We start from the raw sequence: 15,233 nt of genomic DNA on the forward strand, positions 1-15,233 counted from the left end.
TCAACGTACAAAAACACAGTGACGGACTGACTTCAGTTGTTGTGTCTCCGTTAATTTCCTTGCATGGATCAGATGTCATATAAGCTTTATATTATATATATGCTTATCATATTTGATTTATTGATTTACTAGAGCTGCACACACTCTCACAACACAAACAATCACAGGTCAAACTACATGCATATTCGGGGATTTAAAAAAAACGGTTGAAAAAGAAAAAAACGATTTTTCAAAAATTATTCTGACAATTTATCTTTTTTTTACAGGTTTTCCCTGTTTTGCTAAATTAAAGTTAATAACTCATTAAAAATCCCAGAAAAAAGTACAAACAAACAAATAAATAAACAAACAAAAACAGACTGTAAAGCTGCAAATAATGTCCATATCAAAGGTCTGTATTTTTACAGATAAGTAGTTTTATTTAGAATGTTTGACCTACTGTTTTTAGATTATTCAAAAATATATATCATTATTTTACAGATATCTAATATGAAAGATTTCCCTTGTTATGCTTCCTGTTAAATCTAGAATAGAATTCAAAATCCTTCTTCTGACATATAAAGCGCTTAACAACCAATCTCCATCATATCTTAAAGACCTGATAGTACCATATTATCCTAGCAGACATTTACATTACTGAACCTCCGATTTCCGACGCTCCTGAACGCAACTTTGTTGTCCGACTGCAAATGAATGCACCAATGACGTTAGTTTGATCTTTTGATTGTATTTCGTTTGGATTTGAAGAAGCTTTGAAGACGTTTCCTGATGCCGGAGGAGAAGACGAGTAGCTTTGTACCTTTGCGGTAAGAAGACTATGGCCGTTTCTCAGTACGTAACTGTCCGTACTTGCGTTCTGACTACTCTGTAACGTCATCATCGAGACTGTATCGGACCAGACTAGCGTGCTAGTAGCTATGCTAGCTCCAGCTCCCAGTGAACAGGAGGATTTTATTAGAGGAAGTCAGTCACAGAGAAACATTAGAGCTCACACTGAAACGGAGCTACAGCTCTGTGTCTTGTAGAAGATTTATTTTCAAAGCTACATGTGTGACGGTAATAATCCGTGCCAAGAGCAGACCTCATTAGCACTTCCGCTAGGTCGGCTAACCTTTCCGGTCACTCCAGGGATGCTGCTGTCGGTAATGTAGCCAGAATATGGATTCATTTTTCCTTTGGGCTTGACAAAGACGAGAACAAAAATATTCAGAGCAAGTGGAGCAGCTAGCTAACGCTTATTACAGTTTGATTTACATTTTCAAAATCACATTTTTGAAGTCTCGTAATTTTTCTGTAAAACAAATCACGGCTTTTATTTTGAAAGAGATACCTGGAAACGTTGTTTATCCGTAGTTCCGCTAACTTGACCGAACGTGGGCTGCAGTTCCCGTTAGTTAAACATCAATATGATGTATAAATGCAGATGGACTTCATATATTTCACAATGCAGACATTTTTATTGATGTCCAGTATATTTTATAGACATAAACATATTTGATAGAAATATTAGAAATGGATATCTGTTTCCTCATAATAATTTAGTTAATGCCATTAAATGTTCATCAGTGATTAGTCTTTAGTGTGAAACTTTTACTTTGCACCTATATTTTTTTTAAAATGTAGGTCATTTTAAGGTAAGACATTAAAGGATGGTTTTCTTAGGTAAATTTTCATTTCATTTCATTTATTCATTTATTTTTAAAATGGAACAATTCGTATTAATGTACATTTTCTTGTAAATACGATAGATTGTAGCCATACGGCTACTTTCCGTCTCAAGTCCCATTGGCAGATCAAAATTAGAGAACATCATAAGACCATAACTGAACAAAAACATATATATATATAACATATATATATATATATATATATATATATATATATATATATATATATATATATATATATATATATATATATATATAACATATATATATATATATATATATATATATATATATATATATATATATATATATATATATATATATAAAATAAATGACTATAACACTTATAAAAACTATAACACTTAGTGGACATAACAGACAAAAGCTGAGATATCGAGGCAGCTACCAACCACTAATTATTAACATTTACACATGATTATATTGCAAATATCTCTTTGTTGCTATTGCACATATCCCTCTACATTATTGCACATTGTCATACTACACCTCTGTCACTATAACATAAGGGTCCGCTATATATATCCCTCTGACACTGTTACATTTAATTGTATTGCACATTTCCCATTGCCACTATTGCACATAATAATATTGCACATTTCTCTTAGTCACTATTGCACATATCCCCGTCTACATAACATATAATTACCCTATACATGTCCCATCTAACACTATTGCACATATCCCATTATCACCATCGCTCATAATCCTTAAGCACTATTACACATGGCTTTATTGCCCGAAGCCCACGTCTACACATTTAAAACAAATTACACAGAGTCTTCAGGGACGAGCCCAATCAATGGCGAACAAATTTACACAGTATTATGATCACAGATCTGATTTTCTAATAGCCATGCTTTGAGATGTTTAGTAAATGAGGTGAGGTGTGGTTGTTCACGAATGGCACTTGGTATAGTATTCCAGGTTTGTGATGCACGAAAAGAGAAAACTGACTGCCCAAGAGCACTTTTCCTAAAAGGCACAACACAATTACCTCTAAAATGAATTTAAGGTTTAATTGACTGAAATCTTTCAGTCAATGTTATGTTTCTTTCAGTTTGAAATATCTGGATTTAATTAATACAGCTTAGTCAGTTACATTTTATATTATTAAGAATTCTTATTCAGTTTAACTCTAGATGATGTATCAGTTCATTGAGTATTTCAGAACCATTTTTTTTCTTTTCAATTACTTGTATTTAAAGTCATATTATTAAAATATAATTGCAATGAAACAGCAGCAACATAAATCAAATCAAATCAAATCAAAAATTTATTTGTAGAGCACTTTCCAACAACATAGAAGAAGACCAAAGTGCTTTCCAGACAGAATAATAAGCAACACAATACAATTTTTGATTACTATAAAACCATAAAACCCATAAAAACACAAAACTAACAAAAGCATAAAACCATATAAACCATAAAACAGTCCTAGGATTCGAAAGCACGTCTAAATAAATAGGTTTTCAATCTAGACTTAAAAAGCTGCAGGTTGGTAGTAACGCGGAGCTCCAGTGGGAGTGCATTCCAGGGTCTTGGGGCGGCTACAGCAAAGCATCAATCACCCCACTGCTTATACCGGGACCTGGGCACGTCCAGCACCATCTGCGTGGACGACCGGAGGGCTCTACTGGGGCGGTGGATGGTTAAAAGCTCCAATATGTATAAAGGAGCTAGGCCATGAAGGGCTTTAAAAACAAATGTTAAAATTTTAAACTCAATACGATGATGAACCAGGAGCTAACAGAGGGCGGAGAGGATGGGGGTGATGTGAGTGTGTCTGGATGTGCGGGTTAACAGATGGGCAGCTGCATTCTGAACCAGTTGTAGTTGACGGAGTGACGATTGTGTGACACCAAAATAGAGAGCATTACAATAATCGATACGAGAACTGATAAAAGCGTGAATGGCCTTCTCCATGTTGCGTTTAGAAAGGAAGGACTTGACCTTGGTGAGGAGACGTAGCTGGAAGAAGCTAGCCTTGACAACGGAAGCAATCTGCCTGTCAAATCTCAACTCGTTATCAAAAATGACTCCAAGGTTTTTTACTGTATTACTGATGGGGAAACAGCGATGAACTGGACAGTATGTTGAGGTGCAGATCGGAGGGGGCAAAGAGGATATATTCAGTTTTACTTTCGTTCAGATGAAGAAAGTTCTGGGCCAGCCAATGTTTAATATCTGATAAGCAGCTATGTAGAGAGTCCAGAGCAGATGCAGTATTGGGGAGCACAGGCAGATAGAGCTGGATGTCATCAGCATATAGGTGGAAAGACAGGTTATGCTTAGCGATGATGGCTCCAGGTGGCAGCATATATAATGAAAACAGAACTGGTCCAAGGATGGACCCTTGTGGTACCCCGGATGACAGCGAGGCAGGCAGAGATGAGTGATCATCAAGCATCACAGAGAAAGTCCTGTCTGTCAGGTAGGAGCTGAACCACTGGAGAACAGAGCCCTGCAGACCAACATGACGAGCTAAACGAGAAATTAGTATGGAGTGGTCCACAGTGTCGAAAGCTGCTGTAAGGTCCAACATCACCAGGAGTACTGGCTTTTTAGTGTCCAGAGATTGTAAAATGTCATTGTGCACCTTAAAGAAGAAACGACCAAATATACAAAGGAAGTGTAGCTATTTTAATATTAAAAAAATGATCTATCAGAACATGGTGAAAGTGCAGCTAAAGTTAAATTAGTGAAACTACGGATAAGCAGTGTTTCCTTTTACTTCCAGAAAAATAAAAGCCTCATATTTGCTATTTATTAAAAAATCACTAAAAGCAACACTTCCACCAAGTTTGTTTTAGTTTGTTGGTATTTATCAGTGGAGCAGCAGCACATTTTCCACAGACAGTTTTACTGTCAGTTGTCTTGTTTTAATCATTTTTGTGTTCAGTAATTCAGTCCTTCAGCTGATTGGACCGACACTGAAGGACTCCGACAGCTGGTTGGTAATAAATGATAATTTACTGATCAGTGCCGGTTTTAATGAACTTCATGTTCAACTTCAGAGTCAGATATAATGTGAGCAGTGAACCCCAGGAGTTGGTGGAGTTTATTTGTGTGTGTTGACCAGAGAAGAGAGTTAGCATCCAGTGAATATTAGCTTTAATGTGAATTAGCAATGCTAACTGAGCTAGCTGACCAGTCCTGATTAGCATCAAGCTAATGATGTTTGTGTTGTTTCCTGTCAGCAGCTGAAGTGTGTTGTGTTCCTGTAATGTGGTTCATTAAGTTCATGAAACTGTGGCTGGTTGACGTTAATGTAACGTTCAGGAAACTTAAATGTGATTGAAACAGTAACATTAATGTTCTAGTTGTCGGTAATCAGCTTTAATTTGACACTAAAACCGACTCTGATAGTTATAATGACATCAATTTCATGAATTTGTTCAAAATTGTCTCATTTGTTGTGATGTTGCTGCTGATTTATTAAAACCAGATGATCCGTGTTGAAGACACGTTTAGTTCTAGTATCAGAAGTACAAGAAGGAAAATGGAAGTTTAGTTCTGCTACGTAAAAGATTTCAGGAATAAAATAACTAAATGAGTCTCTATACCTCAAACTTTATTTTACAATAATGAAATAATCACAGATAAGAAAAATATAAATAGCAGAGAAAACCTGAGAGAATAATTTCCTGAAAAATCTTTGAAGGAAAAGCAGCTTTTTATCTTGAAATATCAGAATCAGCTCCAACATCTGCATCTGACAGCATCAAGTCAACCAGAAAGAAAAGAAGAAAATGACTTCTTTCTGATCACATCTGTTCCGCTGCTCACAGGCTGCTGCTGCTCACAGTCTTCACATTTGTTGTCCACTTTTAAAAGTTCAGCAGACAGGTGCTCTGCTTTGGAGTGTGACGATGTCGTTGGTGATGTGGAGAGTGAAGTTTCCGTTTCACCCACAGCGTGCTTTAGGGCAGCCGGGTCGGACTTGATGTTTGAAATACTGACCGACAGCTCAGATTTAACTGTCTGGAGCTCCATTTTGATGGATGTTAAATTTTCACTCAAAGCCGCCAGGAGCTGGGTCTTTAAAATAACCGCCGTCTCGTTACAGAGTGAAAGCAGCAGTTCCTCCTGAAGGTCAGAGATTGCAGCATCTGAGGGCCTCTTCAAAAGAAGACGTAGTTGATGAAGGCGTTCTGGAGCAGGACCAGAAAGACCACGACCAAGCAGCCTTGAGATCTTAGGCAGCGTCTCCCTCAGGTGGGTGTCAACAGTGTTCATGGTCAGGTCTGTGGTAATCCCATCAAAAAACAAAACAGAAAAAAATCTAGATTAAGATAAGATAAGATAAAGTTCTTTATTTCTCCCCACTCCAGGGGAAATTTACATTGTTACAGCAGCTTTATTTACAATATATACAAGGGTGAAAAAAATTTTTAACAGAAAAAAATAAAAATAAAAATAAAGTTTAAAAGTGCAGAGATGTGCAGTGCAAGAATGTCAGTGCAAATTTTATGGTTTGGGGTGGTAATGATATAGTCCAGTTTATGTTAACATCAGCCAGTGATGCTGATGTTGTAAAGTCTTAAATTATTAAAGTCTTATATTATTATTATATTATTATATTATATATTATAAATCAACATGTAACCAAAGCACTCTGTGTATAACGCCATAGTATAGGATGTAGTTCAGAAAATGTCAAAGTATAGTCTACTTTACAAGAATAACATAGTATGGCCTGTAGCTCATAGTATAGCATGTCGCTCTGAAAATGTCATAGTTTAGCCTTTAGTCCGCAAAACGTTGTTATGTCCTGACTGTCTGAAGTAGGTGAGGAGCAACACCAAAACAGTCCAAACGCTGGTTTCCAGAGGATTAGACGAGTATTTATTTGAAAGAGTAAGTTCACAACAACACAAAATGTGAGGGGGTTAAAAGCAAATGGGTGTTAGTAAAATAAAAATAAACAGAACTAAAAGTGAACTTCATGTTGACATTGATGGGCATTCCAACCAGGAACAAAGTAAAAGATAATCAATACGAAAAAAAACTCTTCCTGTTCACCTCTTAAAACCCCAAAACACACCGGAGTAGCTCCCTAAACTAAAACTACCAATGGGTTCCCTGTTTTCTTTTGTGAACAATTCAAAGGTCCCTCTCTATTTCCCCACACATCCACCAACCACTGGAACACATCTCCAAAGTTCTGCTGGACCAGCTCAGCTTCCCCTCAGAAGAAGTGGCGCCACCTGCCAGATGAAGGAGCCTTTTGAGAGTCAGCTGGCATCGTGATTGGACTGTACTTTGGTCTGTTCCAGTCCAGCTTCAGCTCCAGAGACGGCAGGCGGGACGAGTCAACGGAGGCCGAGTGGACGAAGACATGAAGCTCAGTACAATCCAGAAAACAACAGAGGAGGAGTGCAGCAGCCCAGAGCCAGAACAACCAGAGTAGCATGGTATGTCTCTTAGAAAACATCATAGTATAGCCTTTGGGATGAAAAAACACCATCATATACATCGTATATTGTACAAATAACAAGTCAAAGTAAAAAGAGACATACATTGTAGAATTGTAGTAATTGTTGGCTGACTGATTTACTGATTAGCAGTATTTTATTTTTTACTGATTTACGGTAATAAATCAATTTAAAAATGGCGCTGCTTTGGCTCTGAACCTTTATCTACCTGTGGTCGCTCTGTCTTCTGGAGTGATTTGATTGGTTATACGTAATGAATAAAACTCCTTAAACTTAACATCTGTAAACAAAACAAAAACGTATCAACAAAGTTTTCTGTTAGAGTTTGTGTTCTTCTAAGTTTAACTCCATTATTTTAAATACTTTCATTTACTGCAAATGAATATCTACTCTAACTGTCTCAGTAATAATCATTATCAGCCTTAAAAACCCACAAAACACCCCTCTATACTCGACCACACTTAGTACAGTCCGGTTCCCCCTTCTATAAATCTGCTTGGAATCTTCCGCTTCCTGTTTGTCAAAGTGGCCTTCTACCTGGACAGGTTTTGTTGGAGCTCATGCAACAAACATTTTGGGTAACTGCACTTTAATATGGATGGATGACACTGAATTAGAGTCTGTTTTAATGAGACTGAGTTAAGATGTGTAGCTCTGTCATTAAATAGGAAATTATTTCTCAGAATTCACAGAGAAAAGTCTGAAATGTTTGCTAGGTTAGCGTCCCACATGTTCTTTGGAGCAGCTAAAGCTAACTCGCTCCAACTTGTGGATCTCTTGAGTTGCTTGTTGTTAAAATATCTTGCTAGAGGTGCTGAAGCTCAGAAAGTCTGAGATGTTTGTTCAAAATAAGCTCATTCTCACGTCTGATCTGAACTGTCCTCTTTTGTTTGAACTTTCCCTAAACTTAGGAGTTAATGACAGAGCAGCACATCCAGACTCAGTCTCATTTATGTAGAGATTAAACTTCAGTGTCATTCATTGATGTTAAAGTGCAGTTTTTCAAATGTTTGTTGCACATGCTCCCGACCAAACCAGTCCAGGTGGAAGACGATGTGAAGAGAAAGCTCCAGAGGATGAATATCACACAGTTACGTTGGAAATAAATGTCCTTTAATTAGACATTGTCATGCAAAAGTTGGATTTCCCTTTAAAGATGTTCAAATCTTTGTTGAGTGTTTTGTTGATGTTGGTTTCTAAATGTTTTCTGACACTCGGCCCCAAAGATTAAAACCTTCTACGGCTCACAAGCTGCAACAATTCACACAATATCAACTATCTTTCTGACTAAACTAAGATAAAAAATGAAAAACTGCCTGATTCCTGCATCATGAATGTAAATCTTTTTGGCTTTTATGACAGTAAACTGAATATATTTGCGTTTGACATTTTATAAACCAAAACAAGAAATGAATTACTGGAGAAAACAACAGATTAATGTGGAAAGAAAATGTGTTTTCCAACATATATGGCTGAATTACTCCAACATTTCAAGATACATACAATTTGAATTAAATTTTATTCATATAACGCCAATTAAAGGTCAAATTGTCTCAAGACGCTTTATTTTTATATTTTTTGTCAGATTTAAAATACGACAAAGTAAGAAATTTAAATCTCTTGACTAATCCAATTTATTATTTGGTTTTTAAGAGACTAATGGACAATTAAAGTAAGTTTCTTCACTAAAACTAATAAACATGAGGTCAAATAGAAGGAAGAGTTTTAAATACTGCAGTCCCACGATGACAAGAATAAAGTTTGTCAGGAAAAACTAAATCTGCTGGTGGATTCCATCAAATTCCTAATAAATGATGATAAAGTGTGATACTAAAGGTTTGTGGTGCTAAAAATCTCAAAGATGTCAAGTTGAACATCTGGATGGAGGTTGATAAAAGTTGACCTCCCTTCATTTCTCTGGAGCGACTCCATGAATTTTATGGATGCTGGTTAAAGACCTGCTCTTCTAGTCGTCTTCCTTCTAGTCGCTGTAAAAAGTCAGTCCATCCTGGCCGACTTCAACACCTCTTCATGACAACTTGTTCTGCCTCCGACCTGGTGGAAACTCCAGAAACTCGGGAAAACCTGTGGAGACTCGAAGAACTCGTGGAGACTCGAAGAACTCGTGGGGCGGGGGAAGGTGTGGTGGGTGGTGGGGGGAGGTGGGGGAGAAGAGGGGGGAGGCCGCCACCCACCTCCCCGCCTACTCTCCGCCCTGACTCCACCCAGACTCCGCCTTGGCTCCACCCATGTGGTCACTTTAGGAACTACGATGCCAAAGGGACGACGAATTTATTTCTTTTTATCTGATCTGTAGCTCAGTGAGTTAAGGATTTGCCTGTGGAGCTGCAGGTCGCTGGTTCAAGACCAGACCCTTCTTAAATTTCTTGAAAATCCTGACAAAGACGAACAAAGAAAAAGGCCGGTGGCGGGTCTCGAACCTGCGACCTTCCAGTTGGTAGTCTATCCTCTTATCCCCCTGAGCTACTCGCTCAGATACTAATTCTTCTTTTTTTTGCGCATTTATCATCTATTTTTTGCCATTTTCAAGTTTTTTTTTTAACTCGAGTCCTGACTCGACCGTTTTTCTCAGGAGGTTGGACTTCAGCCTTTGTGCTGGAGGGTGGAACCCTCAGTTCCAAGACTTTCCAAAGCCTCCACACCTCCCGAGTCCTCAGGACCTGAGCATTCAGACAGTCTGAGGGCTGAAATTTTCTAAGTCCCACAGTAGATCTCTGTTAGTTTGAACTTTCAGACAGTCCAAGGACTGATATCTTCTAAGTTCCTGAGTAGTTCTCTGTTAGTTTGAACCTTCAGACACTCTGAGGACTGAAGTTTTAAAAGTTTCTCAGTACTTCTCTGTTAGTTTGAACCTTCAGACAGTCTGAGGACTGAAGTTTTAAAAGTTTCTCAGTACTTCTCTGTTAGTTTGAACTTTCTGGTTAACAGAAGCCTTAAAACTTGTGACCATGAGTCTTGATTTCACATTTAGATCATCCATCTGAGTTCTTCTCAGACCTTCATCTGTGGGTTTTTTTTAGAAATCTTCAACAAACTTTGATTCTCTTCACTGAACAGTAAAGTTTGTGGAGATCAGAAGGTAACTTTAGTTTGATAAATGCCTTCAACTACTAGTAGACTTTATCTGGAAAGCAGTTTTCTGAAATGAGTTCTTAGTAAATCTGTCCACAATCAAACCAAGAACATAGAAAGAGGAAATGTTTGAAGAAACAACTTGATGTTTTCATTTCAGACTAGAAAACGCTTTTAGACCTTTATCTGTTTTTGCTCTTTTTCATCGTTTTATTGTCTCTGCTGTTTAATTTGATCTTCTAAAGTCTAACTGGTGTCTTTTCAAATGTTTTGTCTTTAGTTTGATTCTTCTTAAATGTTTAGTTTTGCTCTTTTCTCAACTTTTATTCTTTTCGAATGTCTGATTTGATTTCCAAATGTTTTGTCTTTTTAACGTTTAATTGTTGTTTTTTCAAATGTTTTATCGGCTTGTTTGAAAAATGTCCTTTTCTTTCCCAATGTTTAATTTTTCAATTAAATCTTTAAGGTTTTTCTTTTTAAATGTTTTACCACCTTTTAATGTTTAATTTTCTTTTTAAATGCTTCATTGTATTTTCTGTTTAATTCCTATTTAAAGTTTTATTGTCTTTAAGATTTAATTTTCTAATTAAACATTACATTTTTTTAATTAAATGTTTTGTCTTTTTAAAGGTTTAATAATCAAATGTGTAAATCAGTATTTTTTAAATGTTTGATATTCTTCTTGTTTAATTGTATTTTTTAAATGTTTAATTATCTAACATATTTCAGATTTAATGTTTAATATTTGTTTAAAAATTTTTGTTTAATTTCATAATTGCATGTTTTGTATCTTCTGTTTAATTATCTAATTAAATATTGTCTGTTTACTATCATTAAATTGTATTTCACGTTTAATTTGCTTTTTAAAAGTTTTATTGTATTAAATGCTTTTTTTCCTTTGATTTAATTGCTTTTTAAAATGTAGTTTATGTCTTCAATCTCTTTTTCTGTAAAGATTTTAACCCCAACCTTAAAAATGAAACGAACCCTTAAATCACAATGAAAATACTTCTGTTGTCACAATCATGAGTTAGTCAATTATTCAGTTCAACTTTCAACTTTATTTGTTTAGCACCTTTCACACAGATGACAAAACTAAACAAGCAAAGAGGGAAAAAAACTGGTAAAACTATGATTAAAACTCAAAAACATATTTTTAAAAAAGCATTTAACATGGTAATAAAATCTGTTGTGTCTAGGGGATGGAGGGAGTTTATTGAAGTCTTCTTGGGCTCACATGGGAAATCATTTAAAATAGAAAAGCAAACTAAACTTGATAGATAGAAAGAATAGAAACTTGATATTCAGTCTAAGGAAACTGTAGAGCGACAGAAGAACCAACAATATCTCCTGTTTTCTCCTTTAATGAGTCGACTCTTCTTGTGCTTTCAGACTAAAGAACTACAGACTCTTCACAACCTGCTCAAACTCTTGGTACAGGACCTCACCACACGGGTCAAGAAGGTTTCCATCTCATTTCTACTCTGAAGCTCACCTTCTCCTGCTCAAACTGCTGACAAATGTTTCTGCTGCTCTAAAGTCTTGGCTCCAGAACTTCCTAAAAAGTCTCAAAGTCTCTTCTGCTGCAGGTTGCTTTGTAGAACTGTTCCAGAAAACCTCACTAAACCACATGGAGGGGCCTCAAGATAGTCGTCCAAATGAAACCTTACAAAAACCAAACTAGCAAAACCCAAATGCTAAAGTCTCCTGCAGCCTACCAGAAAACCTCTGAGAACAAAGAATCAGGACAGAAACTCTTACCTTCTGGACAACCAACGTTGGTTCACCAACAAGAATACAGAATGTGTCTGAGCAAACACCTCTGAAGACTCACTACAGCCAAGATAAAGACACAACTCAGCTGCACCAAATCCACTAATCACTGCACACATTAGCACCATGTGCTAACTGTGGCTACAGAACCACATGTACCAAGACAACTATCCAGTACAAAGCCCTAAAACACACCAAGAAACACATTAAAGATGATTTTACTGCTGGAAGCTGCAAGCCAACACCTAAAGAACAAACAAAAGCAACGGAGCCCAACCTGGTTCACTAGTGAAGAGAAACAGAGGAAATGTTTGTCTGCAGCTAAATAAAGCAGGAAGACACTGAGCTGCTCAGGTGTTCCTGATAACACCAAGCTGCTCAGGTGTTCCTGATAACACCAAGCAGCCACCTGGACAGCCAATAGGAACACAGCTTACTGGAAGTCCAGAGGGCTGGGTTAGTCAAGGAAATTTAGTTTAAAGTTGAAGCAGAAAGTTAACAAAGAAAGTTGAAAACCACCTTCTGATCCCTGAAATCTCTGAGTTTTCACACAAAGAACACCTGAACATGTCAAACTGGTTCCATAGTAGAACCCTCATTGTAAAAACGTCATAGTATGGTGTGTTGCTCAAAAAACATTAGGACCCGGCTGTCTAGGGTCGCTGATGAGCAACACAAAAACAGGACAAACGCTGGTCTCCAGGGGGTTAGGAGGCTATTTATTTGAAAGAGGAAGTTTACAACAACACAACATGTGAGCAGAAAAATCACAAAGTCTGTCTTTAGTTCAGCTGAAAATATTAGTTTTTGTCTTTTTTTATTGACCAAACTTTTCAGGAAGTAGATGAAGAATAATTAAAGCTCTCATGTAGAAGTCCAGCTTATTCTGGATCCTTGTGGAGAGTTTGATCTTACAGTTTGTAAAGCTGTTGAGTTTTTAGAGTCACATGGATTGTTTTAATAACCGAGTCCTGAAATAAAATTACAGTTGTGGATTTCTGTCATTTAGTTTGGAATAAACAAATGACAGCAGCATGAATCTCAAATGTCACTATGAGGAGTCTGGATTGAGGTTTCTCACTTGATAATGATCAAAATATGAAATTTAGTTTGGTTTAAAGGAATATTCCACCTTAAATCTTTGAATGTTGACCTAAAATGATTGTTTAAAGCAATATTTAAATGTTTTTCACAGCCTGCTTTACATTATTTCATCATATGGCAAGTTTTTACAACATGTTGAAAATCACATTTTTTTTTCGACATACGATACTATGGCGTTTTTTTTTTTTGCGCCAAAATTCATGATGATTTTTTTTCAAAGAAAACCTTACCACTGTGTTTATCACGGCCTCCTTTACATTATTTCATCATATGGCACGTTTTTACAACATCTTTGAAAAATCCCATTTTTTTTCGACATAGTATAGTAAGGCATTTTTTTTTGTGCCAAAATTCATGGTGATTTTTTTTTCAAAGAAAACCTTTCTGGAGTGTTTTTCACGGCCTCCTTTACATTATTTCATCATATGGCGTGTTTTCACAACGTTGAAAAATTGCATGCTATGTCGAAGAAAAAAATGAAAAATAGATTTTTGAAACATGTTGTAAAAACGTGCCATATGATGAAATAATGTAAAGGAGGCCGTGAAAAACACTCCAGAAAGGTTTTCTTTGGAAAAAAAAAATCATCATGAATTTTGGCGCAAAAAAACAGCCTTACTATACTATGTCGAAAAAAAAATGCGATTTTTCAAACATGTTGTAAAAACGTGCCATATGATGAAATAATGTAAAGGAGGCCGTGAAAAACACTCCAGAAAGGTTTTCTTTGAAAAAAAAATCATCATGAATTTTGTCGCAAAAAAAACGCCTTACTATACTATGTCGAAAAAAAAATGCGATTTTTCAAACATGTTGTAAAAACGTGCCATATGATGAAATAATGTAAAGGAGGCCGTGAAAAACACTCCAGAAAGGTTTTCTTTGAAAAAAAAAATCATCATGAATTTTGGCGCAAAAAAACGCCTTACTATACTATGTCGAAAAAAAAATGGGATTTTTCAAACATGTTGTAAAAACGTGCCATATGATGAAATAATGTAAAGGAGGCCGTGAAAAACACTCCAGAAAGGTTTTCTTTGAAAAAAAAAATCATCATGAATTTTGGCGCAAAAAAACGCCTTACTATACTATGTCGAAAAAAAATGTGATTTTTCAAACATGTTGTAAAAACGTGCCATATGATGAAATAATGTAAAGGAGGCCGTGAAAAACACTCCAGAAAGGTTTTCTTTGAAAAAAAAATCATCATGAATTTTGGCGCAAAAAAAACGCCTTACTATACTATGTCGAAAAAAAATGCGATTTTTCAAACATGTTGTAAAAACGTGCCATATGATGAAATAATGTAAAGGAGGCCGTGAAAAACACTCCAGAAAGGTTTTCTTTGAAAAAAAAATCATCATGAATTTTGGCGCAAAAAAACGCCTTACTATACTATGTCGAAAAAAAAATGCGATTTTTCAAACATGTTGTAAAAACGTGCCATATGATGAAATAATGTAAAGGAGGCCGTGAAAAACACTCCAGAAAGGTTTTCTTTGCAAAAAAAATCATCATGAATTTTGGCGCAAAAAAAAGCCTTACTATACTATGTCGAAAAAAAATGTGATTTTTCAAACATGTTGTAAAAACGTGCCATATGATGAAATAATGTAAAGGAGGCAGTGAAAAACACTCCAGAAAGGTTTTCTTTGGAAAAAAAAAATCATCATGAATTTTGGCCTAAAAAAACGCCTTACTATACTATGTCGAGAAAAAAATGTGATTTTTCAAACATGTTGTAAAAACGTGCCATATGATGAAATAATGTAAAGGAGGCCAGTGAAAAACACTCCAGAAAGGTTTTCTTTGAAAAAAAAAATCATCATGAATTTTGGCGCAAAAAAACGCCTTACTATACTATGTCGAAAAAAAAATGTGATTTTTCAAACATGTTGTAAAAACGTGCCATATGATGAAATAATGTAAAGGAGGCCGTGAAAAACACTCCAGAAAGGTTTTCTTTGAAAAAAAAATCATCATGAATTTTGGCGCAAAAAAACGCCTTACTATACTATGTCGAAAAAAAATGCGATTTTTCAAACATGTTGTAAAAACGTGCCATATGATGAAATAATGTAAAGGAGGCCGTGAAAAACACTCCAGAAAGGTTTTCTTTGAAAAAAAAAATCATCATGAA

At 36.0% G+C, this 15,233-nt stretch overlaps 1 long non-coding RNA gene across 1 annotated transcript; it reads left to right on the plus strand.

Annotated features, from left to right (window-relative positions):
• Positions 1–647: 647 nt before the first annotated feature.
• On the plus strand, positions 648–13,028 carry LOC129350431 (uncharacterized). Its single transcript, XR_008603822.1, has 4 exons — positions 648–806; positions 5,755–5,903; positions 6,798–7,102; positions 11,609–13,028. It is a non-coding gene; the product is annotated as an uncharacterized LOC129350431 (long non-coding RNA).
• The last annotated feature ends 2,205 nt before the right edge of the window (positions 13,029–15,233 follow it).

The sequence above is a fragment of the Amphiprion ocellaris genome, chromosome 14 (genome assembly GCF_022539595.1).
Source record: "Amphiprion ocellaris isolate individual 3 ecotype Okinawa chromosome 14, ASM2253959v1, whole genome shotgun sequence".
In the NCBI taxonomy this organism is placed as follows: Eukaryota; Metazoa; Chordata; class Actinopteri; family Pomacentridae; genus Amphiprion; species Amphiprion ocellaris.